Raw genomic sequence first — 17922 nt, 5'->3', positions numbered from 1 at the left:
TTTAAGTAGCAAGGAAGAGGTAATTACTCAGAGGCACCTTTAAAAAAATGGTTTATTGTTATAGCAGCCAACATGGGTGAACCTTCCCTTTCCCAAATTATCCCTCATCTCTTAAAAATAGCTGGTTCTGTGAAAATCTTACTTGTTGGTATTTCAAATTAAATGTACCAATTTTACAGCTATACAAATGCACTGTAGAAAGAAATGTGCGAAATAGAAGCTTCCCCATAGAAACAAACAAAAAAAAAAAATGAGTAAAGTGTAGCTAGAAAGCAAAAAGAAATTTGTTATTAGATATTCTGATAACAATTTAAAAATTTAACATGCCGTTGCTGCTATGAAGGAAATTAGTCAACAAAAATAAAGAATTCTGTGAAGGGAGGGCCTTAAGTAAGTGAAGGAAATAAAATGAATACTGGGAAAATATAGGGGATAAAAAAAGAAAAAGACATACTGTTGAAGAAATGAAGATTGAATTTGAAGGTGCCAAAGGAAAATAGGAAATACAGTAAGGAAATCTATAATCAATCATTATATATATATATATATATATATATATCATTGTATATAATGTATAATTGTATATATTCTGTAACCATATCAAATCCTAGGGATCTAAAATATATACTGTCTTTTCTTGCAACGTTGTGGCTTGGTTGAGCAGTTTTTCTGCCTGTCCTGCCTGAGTTCCTCATGTAACTGCATTCAGTTGGCCAGTTGTCTGGGGGCTGGGATCAATTTCTTCACTATCAGTGATTCTCTTTTTTTATTACTCAATGAATTTATTACATTTATAGTTGTACAATGATCATCACAATCCAATTTTATAGGATTTGATCCCACAACCCCAGTGCATCCCCCCACCCCCCAAACTGTCTCCTTTGGAGACCATAAGTTTTTCAATGTCTGTGAGTCAGCATCTGTTCTGCAAAGAAGTTCAGTCTGTCCTTTTTTCAGATTCCACATGTCAGTGAAAGCATTTGATGTTGGTGTCTCATGGTATGGCTGACTTCACTTAGCATGATAATTTCTAGGTCCATCCATGTTGCTAAAAATGCCAGTATTTTGTTCCTTTTAATGGCTGAGTAATATTCCATTGTGTATAATATGTACCACCTTTTGATCCACTCCTCTGTCGATGGACATTTAGGTTGTTTACATGTCTTGGCTGTTGCAAATAGTGCTGCAATGAACATCAGAGTACATATGTCTTTGAGAGTCATGGTTTTCTCTGGGTAGATGCCCAGGAGTGGGATTGCTGGATCAAATGGTAGTTTTATGTTTAGTTTTCTGAGGAATCTCCATACTGTTTTCCACAGTGGTTGCATCAATTTACAATCCCACAAACAGTGTAATAGGGTTCCTTTTTCTCCACACCCTCTCTAGCACTTATTGTTTGTAGACTTTTTGATGATGGCCATTCTGGCTGGTGTAAGGTGGTACCTCAGAGAGGTTTCGATTTACATTTCTGTCATAATGAGTGATGTTGAACATCTTTTCATGTGTTTATTGGCCATTTGTATGTCTTATTTGGAGAATTGTCTGTTTAGATCTTCTGCCTTTTTTTTTTGATGGGGTTATTTGGGTTTTTTTTGGTATTGAGCTGCAGAAGGTATTTATAAATTTTGGAGATTAATCCCTTGTCAGTCGATTCATCTGCAAAGATATTCTACCATTCTGTGGGTTGTCTTTTCATTTTATTTAGAGTTTCCTTTGCTGTGCAGAAACTTTTAAGTTTAATTAGGTCCCATTTGTTTATTTTTGTTTTTACTGTGATTACTCTAAGAGGTGGATCTGAGAAGATGTTGCTGTCGTTTATGTCGGAGAGTGTTTGGCCTATGTTTTCCTCTAAGAGTTTGATAGTGTCTGGTCTTACATCTAGGTCTTTCATCCATTTTGAGTTTATTTCTGTGTATGGTGTTAGGGAGTGTTCTAATTTCATTCTTTTCCATGTGGCTGTCCAGTTTTCCCAGCACCACTTACTGAACAGGCTGTCTTTTCTCTATTGTATATTCTTGTCTCCTTTGTCATAGATTAGCTGGCTGTAAACTAGGTTTCTTTTTCTTTTTCTTTTTTTAAGGGCCACACCTGCTGCACATTGAGGTTTCTGGGCTAGGGGCTGAATCAGAGCTGCAGCTGCTGGCCTACACCACGGCCACAGCAGTGGAGGATCCAAGCCCTGTCTATAACTTACACCACAGCTCATGGCAATGCAGCTCTCTTGACCCACTGAACAAGGCCATGGATTAAACCTGCATCCTCATGGATACTAGTCAGATTCATTTCACTGAGCTGTGACGGGAACTCCCTAAACTAGTTTTCCTGAAGTGGCAGCATCCAAAAAGGGAAAATCCAAATATGCAAGTAATTATTAATGTCCTGCTTATGTTTTCTAATGTCCCACTGGCAAATCCAAACACAAAATAATAAATCACATGACCATGCTTAGGTCGAGGTAAGAGAAGCTTTGACAGGGGCATAGATGGAAATGCGATTTGCTGAAGGCCATTGATGTAACAATATAACACAATGTGCTCTCTGACCGTGATGATTCATGTTGAAGTCCAGTTGGATTCAAAGTCTATGCTTTTTTGCATTAGGTCTGGATAAAAAAATAATCCTCAGTTGTAGCTTCATGAAGTAGCTCCTGTTGATCCAGAGATGAAAGGCAAAAAGGTAAGTTATGTACCTACCTTCTCCCACAGACCCAACATAGGATGGTGAGACAGGAACAGTATAACTACAATAGACATTGTCATTTAAAATTGCTCAAAGCAATCACTAGTCCATAGCAGTTCTGAAATCCAGCTGGGCATATGTTGTCAGGAATCCTTACCCCAGGGCAAGGAATTTTTCTTGATTAAGGTTTTCTTCTGCTCCCTTGAAGTGTGTTCCTAATTCATTGTTTACCCAGTTTTTGACTCTGTCCTATGTGCTCTTGGCTCAAATCTCTTAGAGATTAAATTTTTTCCCTTAAGAAATACATGAGCAGCTTTCTCAGTGTGTTTTCAATGTGTAGAAAGGTAAAGATCCAGACACTTCTTCATTTTAAACTGTCTCTCTTCTTTTGAGTCCTAACTGATACAACTACCTTAAAAATTCTAATGATTTGCTGGGAATATGGCTAGAATTCACTTCATGCCTCACATTCACAACCATAACTCTTTATCGTTAGAGGGAGTTAAATTAGAACTCACTCTAATTTGGTGTTTCAGGATGCTATGGGATAATGTTTTAAAAGTCCTAGGAGTTCTTCTATTTAGCTGAGAGTGTCCTAAGAATCACTTTAAATTGTTCTGATGGTCTAAAAATGGGTTTTACATCAATATTCTTGAACAATTCTTTACCCTGAGACCATTTATTATACTGAAACTATTTTGTCAACTGGGAAGTCTGGAAAGGTGAATTCATTTTATTTTCCAACCCAGAAAGTTCTGCCTCTTCTTCATGTCTAAATTCCTTTTTCACACTAAATAGTTCTCTCCTTAGCATATCTCTCTCTTCCTATGCCTTACCATATGTGCCTAAAAGAAGCCAATTGGCACTTTAAACATTTCTGCCAGGAAATCTCCTTGAGCAGATCCATCAGATCATCAGGTACAATTCTATCTTCTGTGTACCAGCACTTGACAGTTTTGCCAAATATTTTGCTATTATAAACTATGGGCTGCCATTTTTCTTGCCACTAATGATTGCTTCAACTCATTTCAGGCCTCTGCCAACAATTTCTTTGCCATTCCTTCAGCCCTTGCCAAGAGACTTCTCATACTTCTCAAGCTTCCATCTGCTGCCCAGTTCCAAAGCCAATGCCACATGTTTTGGGTTTTGTTACATCCACACTGCACTTCTAGGCAACAATTTGTCTATCAGTTATCTAATAATGCCTGACAACAACCCTGCAATTTTGTGGCTTAAAACAATGGTTTAATGTTGCTCATGATGCTGTGGGTTGTATGTGTCCAATAACACAGCTATTCTTGTTTCACTCCCATGGCTGAATTTAGCTGTTGAATTGGCAGAGAGCTATGTTAAGCTGAGATGACTGTCTCTGTACATATGGCCCTTTATTCTCAAGAAGTTTAAACTAGGCTTCATCCCATCTAGTATTTCAAAGGGCAAGTTTCTGCAGCGCAAGTGTTAAGTGTTTATCAGATCTCTACCTTTATCACATTTGCTCATGTCCTGTTGGCCAAAGCAAGTCACAAGCTAAGTCAAGAGTTGGCATGAAAGGAACTATGAATGCGTGTGGATATCAGGAAGCATGACTCATTGGGAACCAAAAGAGAAATAGAAAAATTAGAGGGGGAAGTGGCAGATATAGAATACAGTTAAAGAAAAATGAAGAAAACTAGAAAAAAGAACACATATTACAGATATTTGAAAGCATAATTCAAGAAAATTTTCCTGAAATAAAACTAATCCGTAGGTTGAAAAGTAACCAAGAGACAATTAAGAATTGTCAACAGAAACATAATTTAGGTGAAAATGAGTAAGAGAAAAATATCTTTATAGGAATGATAACGGTGTAAGATAAGTAAGATAAAGAATATTATAGATAACACGATTTTTAAAAGGCTAATTTAGGCATCCAGACCAAGAGATTATGTGATGTAAAGGTAGGAAGACCGTATGGTGCAACTACCCTGGAATTCTAGTTTATGCCTGTTGTTTCATAAAGATCAATCAATACAAATAGTGGCCTCTTTCACTCTCAAAATGTAGTTTGGACAAAAATCTATAGTTGCTATTGTTTTAAGGGAAATAAGATTTTCAGCAGATGTCTTGATGATAACGTTCAATATCAAGAAACAATGAAGCAACACCTGCAGTATATTCCAGAGAAAGTTAGCCAAGATATTTAAATGCAACCAAGCTTTTCTTCAGATTTAAAAACTGCAAATACATTTGAACCAGAGTAAAATTTTCTTAATATTTTAATATCTTAATATTTTAATTGAGATGTTTCTCCTAGTATTTTGATTAAAAGATGATTCTTTCTAAAAAGAACAGAAAACTGCATAAAGATATAAGCTAAAGGTAGGTAATCACTATAAAATTCTAACCCTTACAAATATTAGAACTATATAAAATACAAGGAAAACATATTTTATAATAAATGCAAATATGAAAATAGCAAATTAATATGAAAGTAAATGGAAACATGTCTATCATATTAGTAAATATAATTATATGTAAGTTTTTTTCACTAATTATCCACATACCATTATTATAATTATTTGTATTAGTAGAAACATTAATACTGTTTTCTATACCTCCTTTATAATGGAAATAACTTTGATTTACTCAATAGGCATTAAAACTTAGTTCTACTGAAGTGGTCAGAAAACCTAAATAGACATTTCCCCAAGGAAAACATACAGATGGCCAACAGGCACAGAAAAAGATGCTCAACATCACCAGTCATTAGAGAAATGCAAATCAAAACTACAGTGAGGTACATTCCAACCTGTTCAGAATGGCCATCTACAAATAAAAATACTGGAAAGGGTGTGGAGAAAAAGGAGCCTTCCTCAATGTTGATAGAAATGCAAATTGGTGTAGCCACTATGGAGAATGGTATGGAGATTCCTCAAAAAACTGAAAATACAGTTATCCTGCAATCCTACTCCTGGGCGTATATCCAGAGAAACTCTAATTCAAAAACATACATGTACCCCATTGTTCATAGCAGCACCTTTTACACTAGTCAAGACAAGAAAACAACCTAAATGTCAGATGAACAGACAAAGAAGATGTGAGAGGGTCAAAGGGAAGATCATGATGATCAACCATTCTTTGACAGAGAAAAAAAGGGTTAAAGAATAGTATTCTAAATTGGCTGTGACAATGAAGTATGAAAATATTTTTTAGTTTGTTTTGTTGTGATCACACCTTGTTTCCTTGTTTTGGTCTTCATGTCTTAAATTGAGCAATGAAGTAGCTATGGTCAAAACGAAAAACATTAGTTCTGCCCTGGTTTTTGCAAGTGCTTTTTTATGGGGGAGAAAAGCAGATGCAGCAAAAACAGCAGCCATGCTAGCAGCAACAAGAGAATTTGATAATTCTCATCAAGGACTTAACAAACTGATCAGTTTTTATGAGTCGATATCAATATAGGTATTATGTGTTTCTTTACATATATAAATCTTTAAGACACTGGAGTCTCTCATGATTAGTATGTATAGCATTAGCTCTATTTCATTGGTAGATGCTTAATTATATATAAGATTAATTCACTTATTTAAAGGAAAAGCATCTGTATGTAAAATTACAAAGCAAAACTAAACTCTAAGTTATATGAGACACACCTAAAACAAGGTGTTTCAAAAGAACCAAAGAAAAGGAAAAAACATGATTAAGTAGGGCAAAGCTATATTGGGTTAATGCAGACACAAAGAAAGCAGGAGTCTTGGTCTTAACTTCAGACAGAATAGAATCCGAGTCAAACCATATTATATGATCCAAGGAAAACCAGTTTAAAATGATGCATGGGTATAATTCACAGTACAGATAAAAAAATTATGAGTGCCCATGTAATATAATAGCATAGCAGTAACTTTAATGGATCAGAAATTGTGGAATACACCAAAAGACTTTAAAATAATCAGAGACTTATGTTCACTGCTCTCAGACCTAGATAAGGTTAATGGACAAAAAGACATTTAAGAAAATGATACTCCTTAACAACAACTTACCAAGAAAAGTATATATGGAACTCTTTGCTTTAAATTCAGCACATACCCATGTGGCATTTAAAACTATTTTTCTAGACTATAAATAAAGCCTCTATATATCAAAATATGAGAACTGATATAGAAATTAACACATTTTTCTGATTTTAATGCAATAAAACTAGACATGATAGCAATATATAAAAAATACATATGGTTAAACAAAATCTTTCTCAAATGTTCTTGGATTAAAATTGAAAACAAAATCCCCTAGATTTAAGAATTTCCAGAAAACAACAATATAGTAAGTAGTGGGACAGAGTTAAGTCAGAGCTCAGAGGAAAATTCATAGCCTTAAATACTTACATAAATAAAGCTGAAAGAAGAAAATAAACTAAACTTTTTACTAGATATGTTAGAAAAAGAACAAAACTTTTACATACTTAATATTTTATAATATTTCAAATATAAATTTAATTTTAATGAAATATGCTTGGTTAGGAATTCTCAGAATCCAGGATAGACTGATCTAAGTCAAAAATCAATGGGCCTGGGGGATTTTAGGGAAAAGTCAAAATATTGCATATCTGTTTCTCTTGTCTGTGGAATAACTCAACAGAATTAATTTCAAATACTCCCCAATTCCCATTCTTAATTAAAATCTTGCTTGGGAATTAGACTTTAATAATTCAAAGGCAATTCTGGTTTTTAAAATTTATTATAGTACATCAGATACTGTATTTGTAGACAGTAATGAAAATGATCAAATATCAAAAACACTTATGTCCATTTTGCCCATTTAGGTAGATTTTTAAAATGGAAAAACGTTTAGTTAAATTTTGTTTTATAGGAATTCATACTATGGTGTAGTAGGTTAAGAATCCAACTGCAGTGACTTGGGTCACTGCAGAGGTGGGGATTCAAGCCTCAGCCCAGAGCAGTGGGTTAAAAGATCTGGTGTTGCCACAACTGCACAGTAGGTCACATCTGCAGCTTGGATTCAGTCCCTAGCCCAGGGACTTCCATATGCTCCATGTGTGGTGATTAAAAAAAAAAAAAAAAGAATTTTCTGTTTGTTTTGTGTTTTTCTCAGAAAAGTAGTTAATCTATATTATGTAGTCTGAAAGACATCTAAATTTAGCAAAAGCTACTGTTGAACTTAATATATTTCAGCTTAAGTTGTTCTTGAAAATCAAATTACCCTCCATACCTGCTGTGCTTATTCTTTGTGTTGTTTCTCTACGTGGGTACCCTTTCTCTTCCCAACTCCTCCTCTCTCTTTGATTGTCCAAATTATATCCTTTCTTAAAGAACTATTTAAATATCTCTTTTTTGGGAAGCTTTTACAAACTATGTGATGATTCACTAATATGTTTATTCCCTGAATTGTCCTTGCTTCTACATTTTAAATTCTACCATTTTATCCTATGCCTTCAGATAAGCATTACACATACATAGAGTAGCCAGCAAGACAACTCCTCAGTGATTTTAAGATTTCAAAAGATCTCCTTCTTGGCAAGTGGTTGCTTACAGTGTCTGAAGTTCCACCAGGAGCAGTTATTCCATTGGTGTAAACAACATTTTCTCTGGTTGATTCAGTCGAAACTCATATACTGCTAGAAAGTGTAGCATATTAAATCTTCCCCATATTATTTCATTTCCTTACTCACAGTGAGAAAGTTTGGGAGTTTTGACCAGCATTCTTATTTGACAATCTGAAGATTATCATGCATAGTAAAGAGAGAGAAAATAATTTGAAAAAATTGTGAAATAGGACAAATAAGGGAATTTAAAGACATGCATTATGAGATTTATCAATTTCAAAATTTCCCATTGCCAAACCTATCTGCTTTTATGTATGGATCTATAATCCTTTTTTTTCCTTTTCTCCCTATAACCTTAAACACTCCTTATGGGTAAGAAATATATACAAAGATTATAGTTATTAGAGAGTATCTCATATAGTTTTATGTGTACAGAAATTTCTGAGAACATGATTGTTGAAATAAAATATTTTTGTTTTCTACTTTATTATGTGAAAGTAGTTTAGTTTTCCAAAAATGAATTGTTACAAATAGTAGTTTATTATTTAACATTCAAAAATATTTTAAATATATTGTCTGAGGGGAAAAAATACAAATTGGAGAAAAAAAATTGTTCTAGTGTTTTGGAAAATACATGAGCATTCACACAATGGTGATGCCCATTCAGGTAATGTTCATTTAACAGTTCTGTGGTGCTGACTGAGTCTCTTTTAGTGTTGTTTCTGTGCAGGAAAGTGTGATTGCAGAAGGTTTTCCGTGTTGCACGTTTGTGGTTTACTTGCGTGTTAAGTGACAGGGCTGGCAAGAACATTGATAATGAGTAATTAATGATGGTCTTCTATGTGGCAAAGTACGGAGCCGCAGCACCCAGTTCATCGTCAAGACTGTATTGCTAAGATTTTTATTTTATTTTAAAAATTCTCTTCTTGGCAAGAAACAAAAAAAGAAGAAAGGAAGAACTGAAGGGAATGACCAAAACAATGTTCTCTCTTCTTCCTGGTATATTTACCCTTTTTTGCCCTCAAGGGCTTTTCCCAGCAGTGGGAAACTTCCTCTTTTGCAATGCCATTTTGCCAAAAACCTACCCCTTGTCATACTGTATTGCACTCCTTAATTTTCTCACGCCTATGAGAAAGCATTCTCCTGAAAGTAAAGACTATGTCTATTTACTCTAATCCTTAGTTTCAAGCACTTCTCCTAGAACACAGTGGCACTTAATGAATGCTAGTTTCTTTATTAAATAAATCAAAAATTACATAGGGCAGTTAAATAGATTATCCACAGATGCACATGTTCCTTCCTCCACTCTCACATTTTGCTATGTAATATGTGAAAGAGTTTCAAAATTCTAGAGTTTTAGGGATGGGGAATACCATTCTTTTTTTTTTCATTTATAATTTTGTTTTTTCCATTATAGCTAGTTTACAGTGTTCTGTCAATTTTCTACTGTACAGCAAGGTGACCCAGTTACACATATATGTATACATTCTTTTTTCTCACATTATCGTGCTCTGTCATAAGTAACAAGATATAGTTCCCAGTGCTGTACAGCAGGATCTTATTGCTTATCTGTTCCAAAGGCAATAATTTGCACCTATTAACCCCAAATTTCCAATCTATCCCACTTCCTCCTCCTCCCACTTGGCAACCACATGTCTGTTCTCCATGTCCATGGTTTTCTCAGAATAGCCATCAGTAATAAGTTCACAAATAAATGCTGGAGAGGGTGTGGAGAAAAGGGAACCCTCCTGCACTGTTGGTGGGAATGTAAATTGGTAAAACCACTATGGAAAACAGTATGGAGGTACCTTAGAAAACTATACATAGAACTACCATACAACCCAGCAATCCCACTCTTGGGCATATATCAGGACAAATCTTTGGGAATACCATTCTTAAAGACTGACAACATGGCACAAAGCTCCTTATCATATTATGAATAGTGACTTTGATTCTAAGAGGTATATATACTGCAACAAGAAATAAAAGGTTTAAGGAAATCAATGGGTGGTCCATAAGGAGTTAAAGACCACCAGCACCTTGCATAAGTAACACACATCTCTCCTTTGAGGCCATCTTTGCAAAGAGAGAACATTCTTTTGATCCCACAAGTGCTGGGCCTTCCTTGCCTCACAAAGATCTAAGATTCATCAGACGGTTCTAGGATCCTATTGCCGTAAATTTTTATTCTTTCCTCTTTTTTTGTTGCGTTAAATTGCCCCTTAAGAGCTGTTCCCTCACCGTATCTGCTTTTCTTTTCTGTGGTGTTATTTCAGAATTAGCTCAGTGCAGTTGGTAATAGTTGTCAAGACGAGAGAGAATTACTTTTTAAAAGACTCGTTTTTTTTTTCTCTTAACCTTCCTTTTCGCATCAGCTATTTCCATAGCTAATAAATTTTAACTGTGAAAATTGCTTTGATCAATTATGTATTTAGGTTTTTCATAAACATGCTGATTTTATTCTTATGGAAACGATTAAGAACACATTTGTGTAGCATCTCTCCTGTATTGTCCCAAGTGAATTCTTTATGCTTGCAGAAATTGTCCTATTTACTAATTTTATGAAGATCTTACAGATATTTTTTATTTTCATGAAATAAATAAAGATGTGGGTATTGTTTAAAAACACTTTCAACACATTCCTATCTATGCCGATAAATAATGGGTTAGAAATGCAGCAAATCTCTGACTCAAGATAAGCAGATAATTCTACACCTACACTCCAAATCACAGGTAGCACTCAGGGTTGCCTGTAGGTGGCAGCAAGAATGTTGCAGATTGTACCTACAAAATAATAGCAACAGCGTAATTAAAACGAAAGGACAAATTAAAAATAGCTTCATTGTCATGTTCAAAGTACTGTATATTTAACTCTGGGCAACAGATTTATTTTAAAGACAAAGAGAGCAGTTAATGACGTGCATCTGGAAATGGAAATTAGATAACCTCACAACACAAAGGGCAAAAGACAGTACCCTATTACTTATATATTGCTGGATTTAGGAAGCAGACAATAAGATGTTCTATAAATGATTCAGTTGGTACTGTGGCTCAAAGGCACATGGCAAAAGCTGGGCATTTCAAACTGTGTTTTGCCTTATGTCATTTCATGTCCATTTTCCACAGCAGTGAATTCAGCATGCTGAGAACACATGAGCCACAAATTTAGGGTACCCAGTACACTTTAGAAAAATCAAGTGCAATATGAAGAAAAAAATATACCCTATGATATTTTTTCAGCTTGTTCTGAGGCATCAACATTGTCTGTAATTTTAGGCCTAAAGGAAAGAATTCTCATAACATGTGTCAGGAATGCCATAACCTCTGAAAGAGGAGGCATTCATATTTTCTCAAGCCTCTCTCTGTACTGACCGAGTTGAGCTATCTGGGAAGTTAGGTGTGGGGCAAGCAGTAAATGTTAACACATAACTGCTAACTTCAGTGATGAATCATTGGTATAATTTTCTGGAGACTCATTGATAGGCTATGGGAAAATTCCTTTGTGTAGTGCTAAGGTAGATGGAGGAAAAGGTGCTGAAAAAAAAATTCAGAATGGAGAAATATGCTAACCATTAGTAGCCAAGAAATTCAACTCAGTCACTGCAAAAACAGTCATCTATTAAGCACCCATAATATATGTGTCTGGTTTAGAGGGTATGGAAGTGTTTAAAACTTACAGCAAAGGAGCAGCCCAATCAAATAAAAAAGAATTAACACCGATTTCAGGGATGGCTCCTCTGCTGATTAAGAATGAATGTTTGTATCCTCCACCAAAAATGTGTACATTGAAACCTAATCTCCACTGTGATGATACTTAGAGGTACAGACTTTGGGAGGTGATTAGGTCATGAGGGTGGTGGCCTCATGAACAGGATTAGCACCCTTATAAAAGAGATCTTAGAGAGCTCCTTTGCCTTCCTCTTTGTGAGTGAAATGAAGGCCACCTGTAAACCTGAAAGTGAGCTCTCTCAGACATTCAATCTGCTGGAATTTTGATCTTGATTGTCTTCAGTCTTCAGCCTCCAAGAACTGTGAGAAATAAATTTGTTGTTTATTGGCCACCAATTTTATGGTATTCTTTTATTACAGCCCGGATATATTAAGACACCTGCAGTTTGCTGAATTTCAAACACTGATTCTAAGGGCAAATTGCCAACCTAATATGCTAATTGCTGATGTTACACTCCAGAATGTAATCTGGAAGTCCCAAAGTTCTCTCTGATAGATTGAGGCCAGCTGCTTAGTCACAATAGACTAAGAGTCATTTGTGTTGCTTTTCTTACCTGAAATTTACTACCTTTAAGATATTTGTGCTTATAACAGATGGAGTAAATCAGAACACTTGTGAATTTTGAAAATTAGTGAAGAAGAGATTGGTGGAGCAAGTGTTGGCAGATATTTTGTGTTTCATATTCCCTCCTCTATTTTCCAAAAGGCCAAAGGGTTCAAGTGCAAAGGGCATCATTCCTTTCTCTTTGTCTTGTCTTGATGGATCATTCTGTTTTTAGATCCTTTCTGTTTTGGTGGTATGTACTGAAAAGCAAGATAGGGGGTGACAAAATGATATAGAAAACATAAAATCAGAATTGGAGGAGAGATTAAGTCAGATGGAGTGATTTATTTTCTTCATATGACTAGAGTTGACACACCAGAGGACAGAGAATAGCATTCTAACCAGAAAAGGTGGCTGTAATTCTCATGCGTTACCTGAGAGGGGGTCGCGGTAGTGATGTACTGACAGATACTTTGGAAGTGTCACTGAACAACAGAAAGAGAATAACTCCCCAGTTTATCTTGTGTCAAGTTGTTCTGCATTTTTTTTTTAATTTTTATGGCCACACCCACAGCATATGGAAGTTCCCAGGCTAGGTACTGAATCTTAGCCTCAGCTGTGACCTAAACCACAGCTGCAGCAACACAGGATCCTTAACCAACTGTACCAGGATGGGGACTAAACCTAGTGTCTCTGCAGCAGCCTGAGCCACTACAGTCAGATTCTTAATCCACCATGGTCCAGTGGGAACTCCCTGCCTTGCCTTGTTTTTGCATGTTAAGAATGATCCTGCATTTCATCACAGGGGCCTTTGGGGATGCGGCCAAAACCCTACCCAAACTCCTGGAACCAGGGTTTGATTTTTGAGAATGTTGGAGTTAAGGCGGGGTAGAAGGAACAGGCTTGGTTCAGATTCAAGCTGGAGTTTGAAAGAGAAAGTTGTTTCTTAAATGCTAAGTAGATGGAAAGCCCAGGAGACCGGGATGTATCAAGATTGAGGAGTGGAGCCATGAACTCTGAGTGGGCAGAGACTAGATAGGAGATAGAGCAGGTGGAGAGCAAGTAAAGAAGCCTCCGAACAATCATAGCAAATGGTTTTGGGGAGATGTTGTATTGCTCTATCAGCTGATGAGTAATGTAAGAAGGAATCTGGCCGTCTGAAAGGGCCAGATCCCTCTCTCGAAGCAGCTAGCATGTTAAAGTCACATGTAGAGCAGGGAATTCTATCCATCTTTGAGAACTGTGGAATTGCATTTCTACCTTGGCACACCCTCAGATTTTTGACACACAGTGATTTGATAGAAATTGTCATCTCTTGGAGACAACCTGACAGCAAATACTGCTAATCGTTTCATTCTGAACTGCTCCTGGATGGTGGAGGGTAATTAGATACATGTCTGTTGAAGACTTTACTAATAGAGTATGAAGTGTATGGGCATTTGCTTTGAAGCAGAGAAACAATTAGAGATGGAGATTTACAGAAGACTGTAAGAGGCAGGGGGTCTCTTATGTTTTATTTCGTAAAGCCAAAAAAATTTCTATAAAATCCCTGCTTAACTCACATTCTTAAGCTAGAGATCAGAATTTCTGAAGAATAGATAAACCTTAAAATAAATCCACATGGCGTTGCTGGGATCAAACAAAAGATAATGCTCTGAGGGCCTTTCAGCTGAAGTTGTTGACCCCAGTAGACCCTAGCTGACCTTCAGGGGTGAAGGTAGTCTAGAAAAAAATGATCTGGAATCTTTCCTCCTCTTTAGATAGATGCTTTGGGGGATCAGAGAACTGAATCTCTGTTATTGCAGATCCTGGGACTTTCTAGAGACCCATGAGCTCACTGCTAAGTCATTTTAGGTATCATTCTTGTAATTAGAATATATTATTGTGTTAATTAATTGTAAGGTCTCTGTTTAATAGGGAATTTAATCTATTTAAATTTATAGTGAATGCAGTTTAAGTATACCATCCCCTTTTTTTTTAAGTTTATTCCATTTTTTTTTCTTTTTTCTTTTTCCTTTCCTTTTCTTTTTTTTTTTTTTTTGCCACACCTGTGGCACGTGGAAGTTCTGGGGCCAGGGATCAAACCTGTGTGACAGTTGCAGCAATTCTGTATCTTTAACACACTGCACCACACCAGGGGTTTCCTCCATTTTGTTTTGTTGTTTATTTCTCTCCTCTTTTCTATATATTTTTTTGGATGAACGAGGCTTTAATTTTTAAATTTTATCTCACTGGCAGCATAACAGTTGTGACGTGCTTATTATCTGTCTAGTGGTTATCATAAAAATTTAAAGATACATTTTCAATTGTATTTTTTAATTAATATCTAGGGTGAATTTTCAGTTATGTCTTGTCCTCCTTAAGATAAAAGGCTTAAAATTCTTATATTTACCTGGCTTTTTTTTTCCTAGGTCACTTCCTATGTTAAGAACATTCAGTATTTTATTTCAAGGTTTGTTTTTTAAATTATATATCACCAAGATTTATTGTGTTACTAGTGTCTTAACTCTATTATCATATTTTCTAACATCTGCCCTACAATGTAGGAAAGTTAGTTGTCTTTTTTTTTTTTTTTTTGTATTTTATCTCACCTCAAGTATGTTCATTCTCTTCTAGAAATCCTATTAACTATATAATAGAGCTGTGAACCTACCTTCTTTGCCACTTAACATTCTGTCATATGGCTGGTTTATAATACATTGCCTTCTGGAGGGACTTTTTGGCTTATTCTTCTAACTCTGTAATTTTTCCCTTAACTTATGTTGAGGAAATATGATTAAAAACAAACCTTCCTACCACCCATGAAAACATCTCCGCAGGAGTGGAAGAGAAAGACAGTTGTTTTTATCATTACATAAGCATTAAGCCAGAATGTGATGTGTATCACAGGTAACCTTCTAAGAGTTTGCAAATACAGAAATAAGCCTCACGCTTTCATATTACCTAGTGCACACAACCCATTACACACCTGTTCTCAAGATAAGTAATAACTGGTTCTCAAGTAAGAGAACATACAGCACCGTTTGTCACCCATAAGTCATCCTAAACTCACTCGGAAGTTGGGGTGACCATCTGTGTTCACTAATTGGCTTTATCCAAAGCAAAAAGGAAACTTGTCATTTTTATGACAGAGGGTAGCTTTCCAACTTGGCGGGAACCTAAGTCAGGCCCCTGTCCTCGCACAGGACCTGGGAGACAGGGCCATGCTCTCTCTTTGAAAGATTACCTTTCAAAGACTTGGCTCTCGGGTCCGTGATAAAGATATTCCTGGGTTATCTTAGGAAGTGGGGAAGAGGCTTATTTAACTTTTTAAAAGATTCTCAAACATTTCAGAGATTGAAAAAGAACTTGGAATTACAAGTTTTCCAAAGTAAATGCTCTAAGAAAAGGGAGAGGGGAAGTCTATGCCTTTATTTTCACCACAGAGAATTTAGCTTCTTATTTTAAATTTGTCTTTCCCCTAACAGTTGTGACTTTACTTTTATTTTTCAAGATCTCTAATTGGTTCTTTTTTATTTTAGCAGCCTGTTCTCATTTTATGAATGTGATAATTGTTTGAAGTTCTCTGGAGATACCAAATTTGCTTAATTTGTGCCTATCCTCTACTTACACTTTTCAATCTGTTTTTCAGTTCATTGGGTTTAGTTTGGTGCCTCTCTGTGATGGTTTTATAATACTTTTTAAATTTTATTTTTGGGGCAAAAAAAGGTTTATTGCAGGGCCAAGCAGGAAGAAAAAGGAGTGGCTTGTCACCAATAACCCTGAACTCCCCAAAGGGGTTTAACAAAGCATATTTATTTATTTATGTATTATGTATTTATTTGTTTGTTTTTAATTTTTTAAAAAATATATTGAATTATATAAAATATATATATAAATTATATAAAATTATATAAAAATTATAAAAATTCAATAAAAATATATTGAATTATAGTTGATTTACAATGTTGTATTAATTTCTGCTATATTGCAAAATTATTCAGTGTACATATACCTGTATATCCACTTACCTAAATGGTTATCACAGAATGTTGTAGAGTTCCCTGTACTGTAGAGCAGGTCCCAAGTAACCATCCATTCCATATGCCACAGTGTGCATATGCCAATCCCAGACTCCCATCCACATCCCCACTTGTCCCCTTTAGTAACCATAAGTTTGTTTTTGAAATATGAGTCTATTTTTGTTTTGTAAATAAGTTCATTTGTATCATTTTTTTATTCCACATATATGTGATGTCGTATGATATTTGTCTTTCTCTGAGCTACTTCACTTAGTATAATAATCTGTAGGTCCATCCATGTTGCTGAAAATGACATTATTTCACTGTAATTATGGCTGAGTAATATTCTGTTGTATATATGCACTACATCTTCTTTATCCATTCTTCTGTTGATGGACATTTAGGTTGCTTCCATGCCTTGGCTATTGTAAATAGTGCTGCAGTGAACATTGGGGTGCATGTATTTTTAACCATATTTTGTGAGAGTCTTGGATTGCTTCCTTGAGAATGGAAACTCTGTCTATAGGAGTTTATTTTCATTATGTGTAAAGGGGAAGGATGTACCAATGTGTGGAATTTGCTGATAATTTGTGATCTGGGTTTTAGAGATCCAGGACTTGTATTAGGGAGCCAGCAGCTAGGGCTCTGTTCCCCACCAGCCCGTTTTCTCATATCCACTGCTTTATCTGCTTGTGAGATAAGCAAGGAACACTGTGAAACGTAAGCTGGAAAGATGGAAAGGATACACAGATCTAGTTATTTCAATACGTTCTAATAACAATTGTCCTGACATTTATTGCCAGGTTATTTCCAGCTCCTTATGCCACATGACTCTAATCTGAGTTCCCTATGCCTGGCACATTTAATTATCTACCCATTAGATTGTACCCTGAATTGTACCTTATTACCAAGGCCTTCATTTGGGGAGGAGTTGCTGTGTGCCCAGTCTGAGTCTGAATGATGATTAGTTTATCTAATCATGGTGGTCTTTGCTGTCTTTTCTGTGATTAGTCAAGAGGAGAACATGTAGCCCAAATCTGACTGCAAAAAAACATAAGAAACAAAGGGGGTTTTTTGTGTGCTCTGGTCTCAGGGAAATTTTTTTCTCCTTCCAATGTGTAAAAAAAAAAAAAAAAGGCAGGGGATGGGGGGATACACAAGAAGAAACTTTCTTCCTCTACTGTCCGTTTCTCCTGCTTGAGAGATTTCAAGTCAGGATATAGTGTTTGGAGTTAGAAGAAATTTTATCTAACCTTGACAACAACAGGTATTAACAAAGAATTCAAGAAGGGCCATTGATGCTGTAGTGTACCCATGAAACCTACCCTGGAATGGATGGTATTCTGAATTTGTCATAGTCGAATTGATTATATGACTTTTTATTTTCTCTTCCCTTATTTGTAGCTTCACTCACCACCTCTACTTCAACAAAT

The 17922-nt window shown here is 35.7% G+C and overlaps 1 long non-coding RNA gene across 5 annotated transcripts in view; it reads left to right on the top strand.

The window, feature by feature from the left end:
* LOC102159977 (uncharacterized) overlaps positions 1-17922 on the top strand; it is a 777987-nt gene that overhangs the window by 543135 nt on the left and 216930 nt on the right. Inside the window, exon 5 of one of the 5 annotated variants that reach the window (XR_014842509.1) lies at positions 2601-2676. The exons of the other annotated variants lie outside the window; for them this stretch is intronic. This is a non-coding gene — a long non-coding RNA (uncharacterized LOC102159977). Of the gene's footprint in view, positions 1-2600; positions 2677-17922 lie in introns of those variants that run through there. 5 annotated transcript variants of the gene reach the window in all.

This window comes from Sus scrofa, chromosome 3 (genome assembly GCF_054392235.1).
Source record: "Sus scrofa isolate SSC_HxYL_T2T_F1_AM1 chromosome 3, Sscrofa_HxYL_maternal_Yorkshire_Landrace_v2.0, whole genome shotgun sequence".
Taxonomy (NCBI): Eukaryota; Metazoa; Chordata; class Mammalia; order Artiodactyla; family Suidae; genus Sus; species Sus scrofa.
This window is presented reverse-complemented; position numbering and strand designations above follow the sequence as displayed.